The sequence below is a fragment of the Arachis ipaensis genome, chromosome B3 (assembly GCF_059453495.1).
Source record: "Arachis ipaensis isolate K30076 ecotype BB chromosome B3, ASM5945349v1, whole genome shotgun sequence".
Lineage (NCBI taxonomy): Eukaryota > Viridiplantae > Streptophyta > Magnoliopsida > Fabales > Fabaceae > Arachis > Arachis ipaensis.
The window spans coordinates 71550097-71567014 of record NC_142438.1 but is presented as its reverse complement, the minus strand read 5'-3'; the positions used below and the strand labels follow the sequence as shown (position 1 = coordinate 71567014).

Genomic DNA, 16918 nt, shown 5'->3' with positions numbered 1-16918 from the left:
CCACAAAAGGTGGTGCTTTGAAAGCAATTTCAGAAATGAATCGCTTGTGCTTACGGGGGAAGGAGATCTTCGTAGGGGAGGCTAAGTACAGGAGGGACATGTCTAAAGGAAAGAGGACACTGGAAAATGCAGATACCAGGAGAGAACCAGACAAAAAGAAGATCGAAGGGGGGAAATCTCAGATCGAACATGGTTGTTCTTTGGGAGATAGAGTGGTTGCTAGAGGGTTAAGAATGGTTCCGACTGAGAGCCAACCGGGTGGAAGCAAAGCTTTGGAAAATGTAAGTGATCCGCACGCAAGTAGTCTGCTGAAGGACGGAAAGGGCTCGGGGGTAAGGATAATCCAGGCTTCGATGGTAGAGAATAACTGGGCTTGGTTGAAGCGGAGCATTGTTGGAAGTACTATGCAGGCCATTGATTTCCAGTTATTAAGTGCCGTAGCTCGAACGGAATGGCCTAAAGTCGTAAAGGTTTGTGCATTGGGAGCATACAAAGCCTTGTTAGTTTTTGATAGTACACACAGTGTGGACGAGGCGCTCACTATCCACATGACTAATCTCTTGAAGTTTTTTAATCGAGTAGGACGCTGGAGTGAGCATGATCATTGTGACAAGAGACGAGTATGGATTGAGTGTATCGGAGTTCCATTACATACGTGGTCTGAAGCTACGTTTCGTGAGATTGGTGAACAATGGGGAGAGGTAGTGATGTGCGAGCGCGCAACAATGTCTTGCTTGTCGTTTGGCGCCGGTCGTGTGTTGATTGATACGCCAAGGTTTGATATTATTCATGAGAAGATATGCATGTACGTAGGCTGGTGCAAGAAATTGTGATCTTAGGCAACGGCGTCAAAAATTCTGTACGCACGTCTTAATAAATTGTTTTTCATTCACAACTTCGATACAACTAACCAGCAAGTGCACTGGGTCGTCCAAGTAATAAACCTTACGTGAGTAAGGGTCGATCCCACGGAGATTATTGGTATGAAGCAAGCTATGGTCACCTTGTAGATCTTAGTCAGGCGGATATCAAAAGGTTATGGAGTTTTCGAACATAAATAATAAATAGATAGAAAATAAGGATAGAAACACTTATGTATATCATTGGTGAGAATTTCAGATAAGCGTATAGAGATGCATTCGTTCCTCTGAATCTCTTCTTTCCTGCTGTCTTCATCCAATCAATCTTACTCCTTTCCATGGCTGGCTTTATGTAAGGACATCACCGTTGTCAATGGCTACTTTTTATCCTCTCTGGAAAATGGTCCGATGCGCTGTCACTGCATGGCTAATCGTCTGGAGGCATCACCCTTGTCAATGGCTGCATCCTATCCTCTTGTGAAAATGGTCCAAATGCTCTGTCACAGCACGGCTAATCATCTGAGGTTCTCAATCATACTGGAATAGGATTCACCCTCCTTTTGCGTCTGTCACTACGCCCAGCACTTGCGAGTTTGAAGTTCGTCATAGTCATTCAATCCCAGAGTCTTACTCGGAATACCACAGACAAGGTTTAGACTTTCCGGACTCTCATGAATGCCGCCATCAATCTAGCTTATACCACGAAGATTCTGATTAAGAGATCCAAGAGATACTCATTCAATCTAAAGTAGAACGGAAGTGGTTGTCAGGCACGCGTTCATAGGGAATGATGATGATTGTCACGTTCATCACATTCAGGTTGAAGTGCGAATGAACATCTTAGAAGTGGAACAAGTTGAATTGAATAAAAAAACAGTAGTACTTTGCATTAATCTTTGAGGAACAGCAGAGCTCCACACCTTAATCTATGGAGTGTAGAAACTCTACCGTTGAAAATACATAAGTGAAAGGTTCAGGCATGGCCGAATGGCCAGCCCCCATGATCTAAGAACAAAACGTCCCAGGATGTCTAATACAATAGTAAACAGTCCTATTTATACTAAACTAGTTACTAGGGTTTACAGAAGTAAGTAATTGATGCATAAATCCACTTCCGAGGCCCACTTGGTGTGTGCTTGGGCTGAGCTTGAATGTTACACGTGCAGAGGCTCTTTCTGGAGTTGAACGCCAGGTTGTAACGTATTTCTGGCGTTCAACTCTGGTTTGTGACGTGTTTTTGGCGTTTAACTCCAGACAGCAGCGTAGAACTGGCGTTCAACGCCCTTTTACATCATCTAAACTCGGCCAAAGTATGTACTATTATATATTTCTGGAAAGCCCGGGATGTCTACTTTCCAACGCAATTGGAATCTCGCCATTTTGAGTTCTGTAGCTCCAGAAAATATACTTTGAGTGCAGGGAGGTCAGAATCCAACAGCATCAGCAGTCCTTCTTCAACTTCTGAATTTGATTTTTGGTCAAGTCCCTCAATTTCAGCCAGAAAATACCTGAAATCACAGAAAAACACACAAGCTCATAGTAAAGTCCAGAAATGTGAATTTAACATAAAAACTAATGAAAACATCCCTAAAAGTAACCAGATTCTACTAAAAACATACTAAAAACAGTGCCAAAAAGCGTATAAATTATCCGCTCATCACAACACCAAACTTAAATTGTTGCTTGTCCCCAAGCAACTGAAAATCAAATAGGATAAAAAGAAGAGAATATACTATAAATTCCAAACTATCAATGAAACATAGCTCCAATTAAATGAGCGGGACTTGTAGCTTTTTGCCTCTTGAATAGTTTTGGCATCTCACTTTATCCATTGAAGTTCAGAATGATTGGCATCTATAGGAACTCAGAGTTCAGATAGTGTTATTGATTCTCCTAGTTCAGTATGATGATTCTTGAACACAGCTATTTTATGAGTCTTGGCCGTGGCCCTAAGCACTTTGTTTTCCAGTATTACCACCGGATACATAAATGCCACAGACACATAACTGGGTGAACCTTTTCAGATTGTGACTCAGCTTTGCTAAAGTCCCCAATTAGAGGTGTCCAGGGTTCTTAAGCACACTCGTTTTTTGCTTTGGACCTTGACTTTAACCGCTCAGTCTCAAGTTTTCACTTGACACCTTCACGCCACAAGCACATGGTTAGGGACAGCTTGGTTTAGCCGCTTAGGCCAGGATTTTATTCCTTTAGGCCCTCCTATCCACTGATGCTCAAAGCCTTGGGATCCTTTTTATTACCCTTGCCTTTTGGTTTTTAAGGGCTGCTGGCTTTTTGCTCTTGCCTCTTGGTTTTAAGAGCTTTTGGCTTTTTTTGCTTGCTTTTTCTTTTTCTTTCTAATTTTTTTTTGCTCTTTTTTTTTTATTTTTTTTTCTGCAAGCTTTGTTCATTGCTGCTTTTTCTTGCTTCAAGAATCATTTTTATGATTTTTCAGATTATCAAATAACATGTCTCCTTGTCATCATTCTTTCAAGAGCCAACATATTTAACATTCTTAAACAACAACTTCAAAAGACATATGCACTGTTCAAGCATTCATTCAGAAAACAAGAAGCATTGTCACCACATCAACATAATTAAACTAAGTTCAAGGATAAATTCGAAACTCATGTACTTCTTGTTCTTTTGAATTAAAACATTTTTCATTTAAGAGAGGTGATGGATTCATAGGACATTCATAACTTTAAGACAAAGTTACTAAATACTAATGACCATGTAATGAAGACACAAAGATGGATAAGCACTTAAGATAGAAAAAACGAAAAACAGAGAATGTAAGAACAAGGAATGAGTCCACCTTAGTGATGGTGGCGTTTCCTTCTTGAGGAACCAATGATGTCCTTAAGCTCTTCTATGTCTGTTCCTTGTCTTTGTTGCTCCTCCCTCATTGCTTTTTGATCTTCTCTTATTTCATGAAGGATGATGGAGTGCTCTTGATGTTCCACCCTCAATTGTCCCATGTTGGAACTTAATTCTCCTAGGGAGGTGTTGATTTGCTCCCAATAGTTTTGTGGAGGAAAATGCATTTGAGGCATCTCCGGGATCTCATGGTGATGAGCTTCATGCGTCTCTTGAGATTCATGAATGAGCTCTCTTGCTTGCTCCATCCTTTTCTTAGTGATGGGCTTCTCTTTCTCAATGGGAATGTCTCCTTCTCTGAAAGCTCCAGCCGAGTAACATAGATGGCAAATAAGATGAGGAAAAGCTAGCCTTGCCCCAGGAGAGGGCTTTTCGGCTATTTTGTAGAGTTCAAGGGAGATAACTTCATGAACTTCTACTTCTTCTCCAATCATGATGCTATGAATCATCATGGCCCGATCCACAGTAACTTCAGATCGGTTGCTAGTGGGGATGATGGAGCGTTGGATGAACTCCAACCATCCTCTAGCCACAGGCTTGAGGTCCAGTCTTCTTAATTGAACCGGCTTGCCTTTGGAGTCAATCTTCCATTGAGCTCCTTCCACACATATGTCCATGAGGACTTGGTCCAACCTTTGATTAAAGTTGACCCTTCTAGTGTAGGGGCGTGCATCTCCTTGCATCATAGGCAAGTTAAACGCCAACCTCACATTTTCCGGACTAAAATCTAAGTACTTCCCCCGAACCATTGTAATATAATTCTTTGGGTTTGGGTTCTTACTTTGATCATGGTTCCTAGTGATCCATGCATTGGCATAGAACTCTTAAACCATTAGGATGCCAACTTGTTGGATGGGGTTTGTTAGAACTTCCCAACCTCTTCTTTGGATTTCATGTCGGATCTCCGGATACTCATTCTTCTTAAGCTTGAAAGGGACCTCGGGGATCACCTTCTTCTTGGCCACAACATCATAGAACTGGCCTTGATGAGCTTTGGAGATGAATCTTTCCATCTCCCATGACTCGGAGGTGGAAGCTTTTGTCTTCCCTTTCCCTTTTCTAGAGGATTCTCCGGTCTTGGGTGCCATCAATGGTAATGGAAAAACAAAAAGCTTATGCTTTTACCACACCAAACTTAGAATATTGCTCACCCTCGAGCAAGAGAAGAAAGAATAGATGAAGAAGAAGAAGAAAATATGGAGGAGAGGGGGGAGGGGTGTATTCGGCTAAGAAGAGAAGAGAGGGTTGTGTTGTGTGAAAATGAAGAAGAATGGAGGGCTATATATAGGGAAAGGAGGGGGGTTAATTTCGGCCATATAGGGTGGGTTTGGGTGGGAAATTGATTTTGAATTTTGAAGGTAGGTGGAGTTTATGAGTTAGGTTTATGGGGAAGAGTGGATGGATGTGAGTGGTGAAGTGGTGATGGGGAAGAGAGATTAAGGTGATTGGTGAAGAGTTTTGGGGAAGAATGTTTATGGGATTGTGTGAAAGAGGGGTGAGAAGAAGTGAGTGGAGGTAGGTAGGGATCCTGTGGGGTCCACAGATCCTGAGGTGTTCAAGAATTTACAACCTTGCACCAAATTAGGCATGCAAAATGCCCTTGCACACAACTCTGGGCGTTCAGCACCAGATTGGTGCTTGTTCTGGGCGTTCAGCGCCAGCTCTTCTCCAGGGTGCAATTCTGGCGTTCAAACGCCCAGATGCTGCCCATTTTAGGCGTTCAGCGCCAGAACCATGCTCTGTTCTGGCGTTGAACGCCAGCCAGATGCTTCTTACTGGCGTTTAAACGCCAGTAAGGTCTTCCTCCAGGGTGTGATTTTTCTTCTGCTGTTTTTGATTCCGTTTTCAATTTTTATATTTATTTTGTGACTTCACATGATCATGAACCTAATAAAACATGAAAGAATAAGAAAAATAAAATTAGATAAATAAAAATTGGGTTGCCTCCCAACAAGCGCTTCTTTAATGTCAATAGCTTGACAGTGGGCTCTCATGGAGCCTCACAGATGTTCAGAGCATTGTTGAGACTTCCCAACACCAAACTTAGAGTTTGGTTGTGGCCTCCCAACACCAAACTTAGAGTTTGACTGTGGGGGCTCTGGTTGACTCTGCAGAGGAAGAAGGTTACTGTGCCTCTTTTCCATGTTTACAGAAGGATAACCTTGAGTTGTAAACACAAGGGAGTCCCCATTCAATTGAAGGACTAATTCACCTCTGTCAACATCAATCACAGCTCTTGCTGTGGCTAGGAAGGGTCTTCCAAGGATGATGAATTCATCCTCATCCTTCCCAGTATCTAGGACTATGAAATCAGCAGGGATGTAAAGGCCTTCGACCTTTACTAATACGTCCTCTACTTGTCCATAAGCCTGTTTTCTTGAATTGTCTGCCATCTCTAATGAGATTTTAGCAGCTTGCACCCCATAGATTCCCAGTTTCTCTATTACAGAGAGGGGCATGAGGTTTATCCCTGACCCAAGGTCACATAGAGCCTTCTCAAAGGTCATGGTGCCTATGGTACAAGGTATTAAGAACTTTCCAGGATCCTGTTTCTTCTGAGGCAATGTCAGTTGATCCAGATCACTTAGTTCATTGGTGAACAAGGGAGGTTCATCTTCCCAAGTCTCAATACCAAATAATTTGGCATTCAGCTTCATGATTACACCAAGGTACTTGGCAACTTGCTCTTCAGTAACATCCTTATTTTCTTCAGAAGAGGAATACTCATCAGAGCTCATGAAGGGCATAAGGAGGTTCAATGGAATCTCTATGGTCTCTAGATGAGCCTCAGACTCCTTTGGTTCCTCAAAGGGAAACTCCTTATTGATCACTGGACGTCCCAGGAGGTCTTCCTCACTGGGATTCACGTCCTCCCTTTCCTCTTTGGGTTCGGCCATGATGGTTATGTCAATGGCCTTGCACTCTCCTTTTGGATTTTCTTCTGTATTGCTTGGGAGAGTACTAGGAGGGATTTCAGTGATCCTTTTACTCAGTTGGCCCACTTGTGCCTCCAAATTTCTAATGGAGGATCTTGTTTCATTCATGAAACTTACAGTGGCCTTAGATAGATCAGAGACTAAGTTTGCTAAATTAGATGTATTTTGTTCAGAGTTCTCTGTCTATTGCTGAGTGGATGATGGAAAAGGTTTACTATTGTTAAACCTATTTCTTCCACCATTATTAAAGCCTTGTTGAGGCCTTTGTTGATCCTTCCATGAGAGATTTGGGTGATTTCTCCATGAGGGGTTATAGGTGTTTCCATAAGGTTCACCCATGTAATTCACCTCTGCTATTGCAGGGTTTTCAGGATCATAAGCTTCTTCTTCAGAAGTTGCCTCTTGAGTACTGTTGGATGCAGCTTGCATTCCATTCAGACTCTGAGAAATCATATTGACTTGCTGAGTCAATATTTTATTCTGAGCCAATATGGCATTCAGAGTATCAATTTCAAGAACTTCCTTCTTCTGAGGCGTCCCATTACTCACAGGATTCCTCTCAGAAGTGTACATGAACTGGTTATTAGCAACCATGTCAATGAGTTCTTGAGCTTCTACAGGCATTTTCTTTAGGTGTATGGATCCACCTACAGAAGTATCTAATGACATTTTATCCAATTCAGATAGACCATCATAGAATATATCCAGTATGGTCCATTCTGAAAGCATGTCAGAAGGACACTTTTTGGTCAGTCCTTTGTATCTCTCTCAAGCTTCATAGAGAGATTCACCTTCTTTTTGTCTGAAGGTCTGAACATCCACTCTAAGCTTACTCAGCTTTTGAGGAGGAAAGAACTTGGCTAAGAAAGCCTTGACCAGCTTATCCCAAGAGTTCAGGCTATCTTTGGGCTGAGAGTCCAACCACACTCTAGCTCTGTCTCTTACAGCACAAGGGAAAAGTATGAGCCTGTAGACTTCAGGATCTACTCCATTAGTCTTAACAGTATCACAGATCTGCAAGAATTCAGTTAAGAACTGAAAAGGATCTTCAGATGGAAGTCCATGAAACTTACAGTTCTGCTGCATCAGAGAAACTAATTGAGGTTTCAGCTCAAAATTGTTTGCTCCAATGGCAAGAATGGAGATGCTTCTTCCATGTAAATTGGAATTAGGTGCAGTAAAGTCACCGAGCATCCTCCTTGCATTATTATTATTTTCGGCTGCCATTTCTTCTTCTTATTCGAAAATTTCTGAAAGGTGCTTACTGGATTGTTGTAATTTAGCTTTTCTTAGTTTCCTCTTCAGAGTCCTTTCAGGTTCTGGATCTGCTTCAACAAGAATGTTCTTGTCCTTGCTCCTGCTCATATGAAAAAGAGGGAACAGAAAAATAATAATAATAGGGATCCTTTTTACCTAAGTATAGAGGTCCCTGTGTGAGTAGAAGAAAAGAAGAGTAATGTCAAGAAAGAAACACAAGTGTGAGGAGAGCAGAGATATGAGATGAAGAGAAGTGTTAGTAGATAAATAATAAAATAGAAGGAGATGAGAGAGAAAGAGAATTTTCGAAAATTATTTTTGAAAAAGAGTTAGTGATTTTCGAAAATAGTTTTTGAAAAAGGTTAGTAATTTTTGAAAATTAAAATAAAAAATTAAAATAATTAGTTAATTAAAAAGAAATTTTGAAAAAGACGGAAGATATTTTCGAAAATTAGAGAGAGAGTTAGTTAGGTAGTTTTGAAAAAGATAAGAAACAAACAAAAAGTTAGTTAGTTAGTTGCAACAAATTTTGAAAATCAATTTTGAAAAGATAAGAAGATAAGAAGTTAGAAAGGATATTTTAAAATCAAATTTTTGAAAAAGATAAGATAAGAAGATATTTTTGAAAAGATATGATTGAAACTAGTTTTGAAAAAGATTTAATTTTTAAAATCACAATTAATGACTTGATTCACAAGAAATCACAAAATATGATTCTAGAACTTAAAGTTTGAATCTTTCTTAACAAGTAAGTAACAAACTTGAAATTTTTGAATCAAAACATTAATTGATGATGTTATTTTCGAAAATTATGTGACAAAGATAAGAAAAAGATTTTTAAAAAATATTTTTGGAATTTTCGAAAATAACTAAGAAAAATGAAAAAGATTTGATTTTTGAAAAAGATTTTAAAAAAAGATAAGATTTTTAAATTGAAAATTTGATTTGACTCATAAAAACAACTAGATTTTAAAAAGTTTTGAAAAAAGTCAACTCAAATTTTCAAAATTTATGAGTGAAAAAGGGAAAGATATATTTTTTTATTTTTGAATTTTTTTAATGATGAGAGGGAAAAACATGAAAAAGACTCAATGCATGAAAATTTTGGATCAAAACAATGAATGCATGCAAGAATGCTATGAATGTCAAGATGAACACCAAGAACACTTTGAATGTCAAGATGAACATCAAGAACTTATTTTTGAAAAATTTTTAATGCAAAGAAAACATGCAAGACACCAAACTTAAAAATTTTTCATGTATAGACACTATGAATGCAAGAATGCATATGAAAAACAAGAAAAGACACAAAACATGAAAACATCAAGATCAAACACGAAGACTTACCAAGAACAACTTGAAGATCATGAAGAACACTATGAATGCATGAATTTTTCGAAAAATGCAAGATGAATATGCAATTGACACCAAACTTTCAACTTGACTCAAGACTCAAACAAGAAACATGAAATATTTTTTATTTTTATGATTTTTTTATTTTTATTTTTATTTTTATTTTTTTTTGGATTTTTCAAAAATTATTTGAAAAAAAAGAAAAATAAGGATTCCAAAATTTTTAATATGAATTCCAGGAATCTTGCAATCTTAGTCTAAAGCTCAAGAGGGTTAGACATGGCTTAATAGCCAGTCAAGCTTTAGAAGATATTTATACTTTCCATGTATAGAGCAACTAAGTGTGTGAGAATCAACAAGCTCTTGTGATGATAAGTTGAAACCCCAGTCCAAAAGATTAGACATGTCTTACAGCCAGCCAGGATTCAACAAATCATCATGAAACACTAGAATTCATTCTTAAAAATTCTGAAGAAAAATATATTTTTGAAAAGATTTATATATATATATATATATATATTTTTTTTTTCGAAAACAAATCTGGGCGTTGAACGCCCAGAGTTGTGTGCAAGGGCAGTTTGCATGCCTAATGGGTGCAGGGATGTAAATCCTTGACACCTCAGGATCTGTGGACACCACAGGATCATTTCAGGATCTGTGAATCTCACAGGATCCCCACCCACCTCACCCTCTCTCTCTCCATTCATGGTCATCCCTTCTGTTTTCCATTCACCACTCACATCCATACACACATCTCTCCATCTCCTCCATATCTTCCTCTTCTTCTTCTATTCTTTCTTCTTTTACTCGAGGACGAGCAACATTCTAAGTTTGGTGTGGTAAAAGCATAAGCTTTTTATTTTTCCATAACCATTAATGGCACCTAAGGCCAGAGAAACCTCAAGAAAGAGGAAAGGGAAGATAATTGCTTCCACCTCTGAGCCATGGGAGATGGAAAGATTCATCTCACAAGCCCATCACTAAGAAAAGGATGGAGCAAGCAAGAGAGCCCATTCATGGATCTCAAGAGACGCATGAAGCTCATCACCATGAGATCCCGGAGATGCCTCAAATGCATCTTCCTCCACAAAACTATTGGGAGAAAATTAACACCTCCCTAGGAGAATTAAGTTCCAACATGGGACAATTAAGGGTGGAACATCAAGAGCACTCCATCATCCTTCATGAAATTAGAGAAGATAAAAAAGCAATGAGGGAGGAGCAACAAAGACAAGGAAGAGACATAGAAGAGCTCAAGGACATCATTGGTTCCTCAAGAAGGAAATGATGCTACGATTTTAAGAAATTGCATGATCGGCAAAAATTCCTTCCGGCAAGTGCACCGGTTATCGTCAAGTAAAAACTCACAATAGAGTGAGGTCGAATCCCACAAGGATTGGTTGAGTGAGCAATTCGGATTAGAAGTGTGTTCTAGTTGAGCGGAATCAAGATTTAGATGAGAATTGCGGAATGTAAAATTGCATGAATTAAAGAGCGAGAAGCTAAATTGCTGAAATTAAAAAGGGATCGGGGTGATTGCATGAATTTAATTGCAGAATGTAAAGAGAAGTGATAGATCAGAAATGGGGAATTCATTGGGTTTCAGGAGATATTGAGATCTCCGAATGAAACATTTTTTTTATCCCTTCCTCAACCAATGCATTCATTGAATTTTGCTTGGCAATCTTATATGATTGGATCCCAATCCCTTGGCTCACCAATTCTCTCTAAAAACAAACAAATTCCCAATCCCTTGGTTTAAATGTTCATAAGAAGAGATGATGCTCGATCACTGATTATACCACACAGTTTCATGAACCACAATTTGGTAGGATTACATGTCACAATATCCATCCAAACCCCAATCCAATTCACTGTGAGAAAGCTTCTCTAGCATGAATCCTCCATTCCTTTCCCAAGGTTCCGAAGGATTCCAATTATGGATAGTTTCTTTCCCAAGACAACTAACCAATGGAATTAGATCGAGAAGCTTTCTAACAAAATTCAAGAGAAAAGATTGAAGAATAAGATAAAAACTATTATTGATTCATTGAATTACAATAGAGCTCCCTAACCCAATGAAAGGGGGTTTAGTGAGTCATAGCTCTGAATTCAATTACAAAAAGTATGAAAACTAGAAAAAGTGATCCCCCAAATTCCCCGAGTGTCAACCAACTTAAATTCTATCCTATTTATACACTTTCTAAATTGAGCTTCTGTTGTGTTTCTTGGGCTTTGAGGCCTTTCCCTGATTTCCTTTTGCTTTGGGTTTATGATCCATAATCCTGATGAGGCTGCTGATCTAATTCTGTAACATTCATTGAGCCAACTTAGTGATAATCAAGTAATGACACATGACTCAACAAATTGAAATTCCAGACTCATCAATTCTTCAGGCCCAATCCCATAAACCATGATATTCAATTGGGTTTCATACCAGAGTACGTTTAAGTTAATGTTTGTGCTTAAATGCTAACTTAAACTGCAATATCTTTGGCCCAGAAACCTTTTCAATTGGTGGCGTTTAAGTTGCAGTTTAAGCTTAAACTGCAACTTAAACGTTGGACACTCCTGGAGGTGGTATAATTCAAGCACGTTTAAGCTTCAGTTTAAGGTTAAACTGAAGCTTAAACGTGGAAATGGAAGAAGGCAAGTCTGGAGTGTGGAGTTGTCGAACACGTTTAAGCTTCAGTTTAAGGTTAAACTGAAGCTTAAACGTGGAAATGAAGAAAGCAACCCTGGAGGAGAATGGTCGAACACGTTTAAGCTCCAGTTTAAGCTTAAACTGGAGCTTAAACGTGGAAATGGCTCCCTGGTGCATTTCTCATTTCTGGCGTTTAACTTCCAGTTTAAGGTTAAACTGGAGGTTAAACGCCACTTTCAGCTTTTCCTCAGCTTTCATGATTTTGGCGTTTAAGCTCTAGTTTAAGCTTAAACTGGAGCTTAAACGCCACTGATAGTTCCCAGCATTATATGGCTTGGTAGTTTGAGTTCCAGTTTAAGCTTAAACTGGAACTTAAACTCCACATGTGATATTCAAGCTTCCTTTATTGATTTTGTTGCTTCCTTGCCTAGCCTCTTCTTCCCTGAAATCATCCAAACAACTGCATCAAAGTCTTGCAAAATTTCATGAGAAATCTTCCATTCATAGCGTTCAAGTAATATAACTAAAAACTCATGGAATTTGCATCAAAATCATACTGTTTGGATGGTTCATTGCTTTGTTATTCATTTAACCATTCTTGGTTACTTTAAGCTCAAGAAAATGCATAAAACAACTAAAACTAACAGAAAAATGCTAGTGAAACTAGCCTAAGATGCCTTGGCATCACAACACCAAACTTAATGCTTGCTTGTCCCTAAGCAAGTCCTGAGTTATTTGAGAGGAAAGTATGAAACAGAAAGCAATTACATTGGCTATATTAGCAAGCATTTGAAGTTCATCAAAAGGGTTTTATGCAGAAAGTTGCAGCATCACTTTTTCATTCTTATCAGGTAAGATTATCACTTTTTCATTGCATCCATCAAACACTGCTATGGCCTCTTGTTATTCTTATGTCCTTGGCACTTTTCTCTTCTTTGTTTTTCCTTTCTTTTTCTTAGAGCTCCTTTGCTCCTTGTTTGCTTAGTGTCATGTGTTGCACAAGCCTTTGGCATTTTCTTTTTCTTATCAGTGCACTACACATATCCACTACAGGCATTTTAGTTCACATTTCTTCTTGAGACATTGGTGCCCAGCACCTCTTTGTGTGACTAAATGTTTTGTATTTAGGTTGCTCTTGATAATGGACTTTTGGTTGATAATCCCGGGTTAGTTAACCCAAGTTACCAAGTGTTGAAACACTCCTCAGAACCTATTCATCCAAGCATATCCTTAATACATAAACACCACAGGCATTTGTCTCAGAAGTTCAAACCATTGGTGCCTAGCTTATTTTCTCAAAATATATATATATATTTTTTTTTTGCTTTTTGGTTGCCCTTTTTCAGTGGCTTTTTCTTCTTCTTTTTCTTTCTTTTTCATGGCCAAAGACATTTATTCATCAAGATCCATAGACAGTATTCAAACTTCTACACAAAAATGATAATTATACACTCAATTTCCAGTGATCTGACTAAACAATCAAGCATGCATACCACCACTTAATTCTACTTGAATTGTCACTAATTGAGCCAAGCTACTTTTGTTCAAACTTTTCTTTTATTTTTGGAAACAGAACAAGCATGGCAAGCATTTGTTTAAGAAGGTGAAGTTATATCCAAACATCTAGGCATTCACTTTATTCAAAGCAGTAAACAGACACTCATACTAAAAACTTCACATTCCAGAAAGATTCAACAATTACAGTTTAAACCAGAACAAGCATGCTTTTGTTTGCCTTTTAAAGAATGGTCAAGGAACACCACCACCTTGTGAAATTTCTTGTTTTCTCTTTGTTGCCAGGAAACAATTTGATTTCTCCTTCTTCTCCTAGTTGTTGCTTCATGTTCTTTCTCAGATCCTTGTTTCCTTTCCTGCAAAGAGTGATGAAGTTGCTTGCTTCTCAAGCACTTGAGTGGTTAGCTCAACTATGTATGGGCAAGTGTCTGAGTCTTAAGTTGGTGTGTGAACACCAAACTTAGTCTCCTACTTACTCCTCTGCTCTTTGAGTCCTTGAATTCTCCTTGGAATGAAGTTGCTGCTAAGGATTTTAAGCATTCCTGTGATTGCTTAGAATGGTTGTTCCTTTCATATAATTCAAAGGTTGTTGTGTTCAGTTGATCTGTGTGGTGGAACACCAAACTTAGAGTCACACATTCCCCTTTGAATTATTGATCCACGAATTCATTGTTTGGTGTGAAACACCAAACTTAATTCTTTGCAATGCACAGAAACTACTTCACCTTTTTATTGAAACAAATAAAAGAAGCAACAAGGGAGTATTACCTCAGGTTGGGTTGCCTCCCAACAAGCGCTTCTTTAACGTCATTAGCTTGACGGTTGCCCCTTGTTAGGGTGGATTGTAGTGCTTGATGTCCTCTCCTCTCACTATGAAAACGTCCCCATTTGATTCCTTCATGATTTCCAAATGTTCCATAGAAAGAACTTTCCTGATTGTGAACACTTGAGGGAGCTGGGAAGGAATGGTTTTGAGGCCAGGTGGGATTGGCAGATAATGACTTGATATCACTTTATCTCCCGGAGAGAAACCTTCAGTGGGAATTTTCTTGTTTCTCCACCCTCTTGGCAATTTCTTTACAATTCTTCCCTTTCTCTTGAGGATTTCTTCATTGACCCTTATGCCAGGAGGATCCTTCTGATCTGTTTCTATTGATTCTTGTGGCTTTAACTCTTGCAATTCTTGTTTGCCTTCCAAGGACTGTTTCAGAGTTTCAGCTGCTGGATTGCTTTCCTCCAAACACAGATGGCTACTATCATCCTTAAGCTTTTCAGGTTCTGGTTCAGGCTCAGATGCAGGTTTGAAAACATTGAAAATGAGCTGTTCATCATGTATTCTCAAGATTAGCTCTCCTTGTTCTACATCTATGAGCGCTCTAGCAGTGGCTAGAAATGGCCTTCCCAGAATGATAGGGCGTAGGTAGCTTTCCTCTATGTCCAAATGACAAAGTCTGTGGGGGAAGAAATAATTTCCCACTTTCACCAGCACATTTTCAACTACCCCTTCAGCTTGCTTCTGAGTTTTGTCAGCCAATTGTATGATTACATCAGTGGATCTCACCTCATTCAGTTGTAGCCTCTTCATAAGAGTCAGAGGCATCACATTTATGCTAGCTCCTAGATCACAGAATCCTCTGTCAATTTTTGTTTCTCCTATGATGCAGGGGATATGAAAACTTCCTGGGTCTATTTTCTTAGAGACTATGTCCTTCTTGATGAGGGCACTGCATTCTTTGTTCATTATTACAGTTTGTCCTCCCTTCAAAACTCTTTTCTTGCTCAGCAATTCCTTTAAATACTTGATATGTGTAGGCATCTGCTGGAGAATCTCAAGAAAGGGAATATTGATATGGAGAGACTTAAATGTCTCTAAAAACCTTGAATAGGTTTTCCCTTTTTCACCTCCTCCTAACCTCTGAGGAAATGGTGCTTTTGGTTGGTATGTTTCCAGCATGCCTTTTTGCAGTTCCTTGGCTTGCTCAGTTTTACTTTCCTGCTTAGCTTCTTCCACACCTTCCTTCAAGATTTCTGGCTCCTGTTCTGAGGGTCTGATTCCTTCTTCTTCTGAGACTTCCTTCAATATGGTGATGGCCTTGCATTCTTCCCATCTCACTCCCTTTTGTTCCCCTTTAGGATTCTTTTCTGTGTCACTAGGGAACACTGCAGTTGACTTGGGGGCCTGTTGAGATAGCTCTCCTACTTGAGACTCCATCCTCTTGAGTTTTTCACCATGGTTCCTTAAGGTAGATCTCACATCATCCCTAAAGCTTTTCAACTCACTTATGTCCTGACCCATGTTTGCCAGCATTCCTTCTATCCTGTTTAATTGATCTTGAAATTGTTGGTTCGGATTAGGTTGGGTAGGTTGATTATTTTGGCCATGATATGATGGTTGGGAGTAAGTGTTTTGTGTGGCTTGGTATGATCTTTGGTTGGAGTTTTGGTATGTGGACTTGTTATGTTGGTTTTGCTGGTTTCCCCACCCAAAGTTTGGGTGGTTTTTCCAGCCTGGGTTGTAAGTGTTGGAATGTGGATCATATGGTTGCCTTTGTTGATTTCCTACATAATTGGCCTCTTCCCAATCACCTCCTTCAGTGCTTACTTCCTCTTGATCTTGTGTGTGTATTGCAGCCACTTGCTTTGTTTCTAATTTCCTGGTGAGCTCTGCTAGTTGCTTGGCAAACACCCTTTTTTGGGCTAAGATTGTATCAACATGGTTCAGCTCCATAACTCCCTTAGTGTTGTGTCTCTCTGAAGCATAGTAGTACTCATTCTCAGCCACTGTCTCAATCACTTCAATGGCTTCTTCCACAGTCTTTTTCCTGTTCAATGAACCTCCTGATGAATGGTCTACAGCCTTCCTTGATTCATAAGAAAGTCCATCATAGAAAATATGCAATTGCACCCAGTCATGGAACATGTCTGGTGGGCATTTCCTTGTCAAATCCTTGAACCTCTCCCATGCCTCGTAGAGAGTTTCACCATCTTGTTGTCTAAAAGTCTGAACCTCAGATCGAAGCCTATTGACCTTTTGTGGGGGGTAGAAACGTGCCAGAAACTTGCTTTCCACCTCATCCCAGGTTGTTAGGCTCCCCCTTGGGAATGATTCCAGCCACTTAGCTGCCTTGTCCCTAAGTGAAAATGGGAACAAGAGCAGTTTATAGGTATCTTCCAGGACTCCATTGGACTTCACCGTGTCGCAAATTCTCAGGAATTTTGTGAGATGTTGGTTTGGATCTTCATTAGCATTCCCACCAAATGAACAATGATCCTCCACAAGTGATATTAGCTGTGGTTTGAGTTCAAAATTGTTGGCCTGAATGGGTGGTTTCTGAATGCTGCTACCACAATTCCCAGAGGTTGGGTTTATGTATGAACCAAGAACCTTCCTCTCGGGAATGGCATTGTTTCCATCAGCTCTCTCATGGTTGTGAACTTCTCTATCCATGTTGAGATCTAGAGCTTCCTCAAAATTG

At 39.3% G+C, this 16918-nt stretch overlaps 2 non-coding genes and 1 pseudogene across 2 annotated transcripts; 2 read left to right on the top strand and 1 right to left on the bottom strand.

The window, feature by feature from the left end:
• The window catches only part of LOC107633150 (photosynthetic NDH subunit of lumenal location 1, chloroplastic-like), a 30970-nt pseudogene that overhangs the window by 2030 nt on the left and 12022 nt on the right, over positions 1-16918 (bottom strand).
• LOC148571083 (small nucleolar RNA R71) lies at positions 7397-7504 on the top strand. The gene has a single exon (XR_015908754.1). It is a non-coding gene; the product is annotated as a small nucleolar RNA R71 (small nucleolar RNA).
• On the top strand, positions 16361-16464 carry LOC148571082 (small nucleolar RNA R71). The gene has a single exon (XR_015908421.1). It is a non-coding gene; the product is annotated as a small nucleolar RNA R71 (small nucleolar RNA).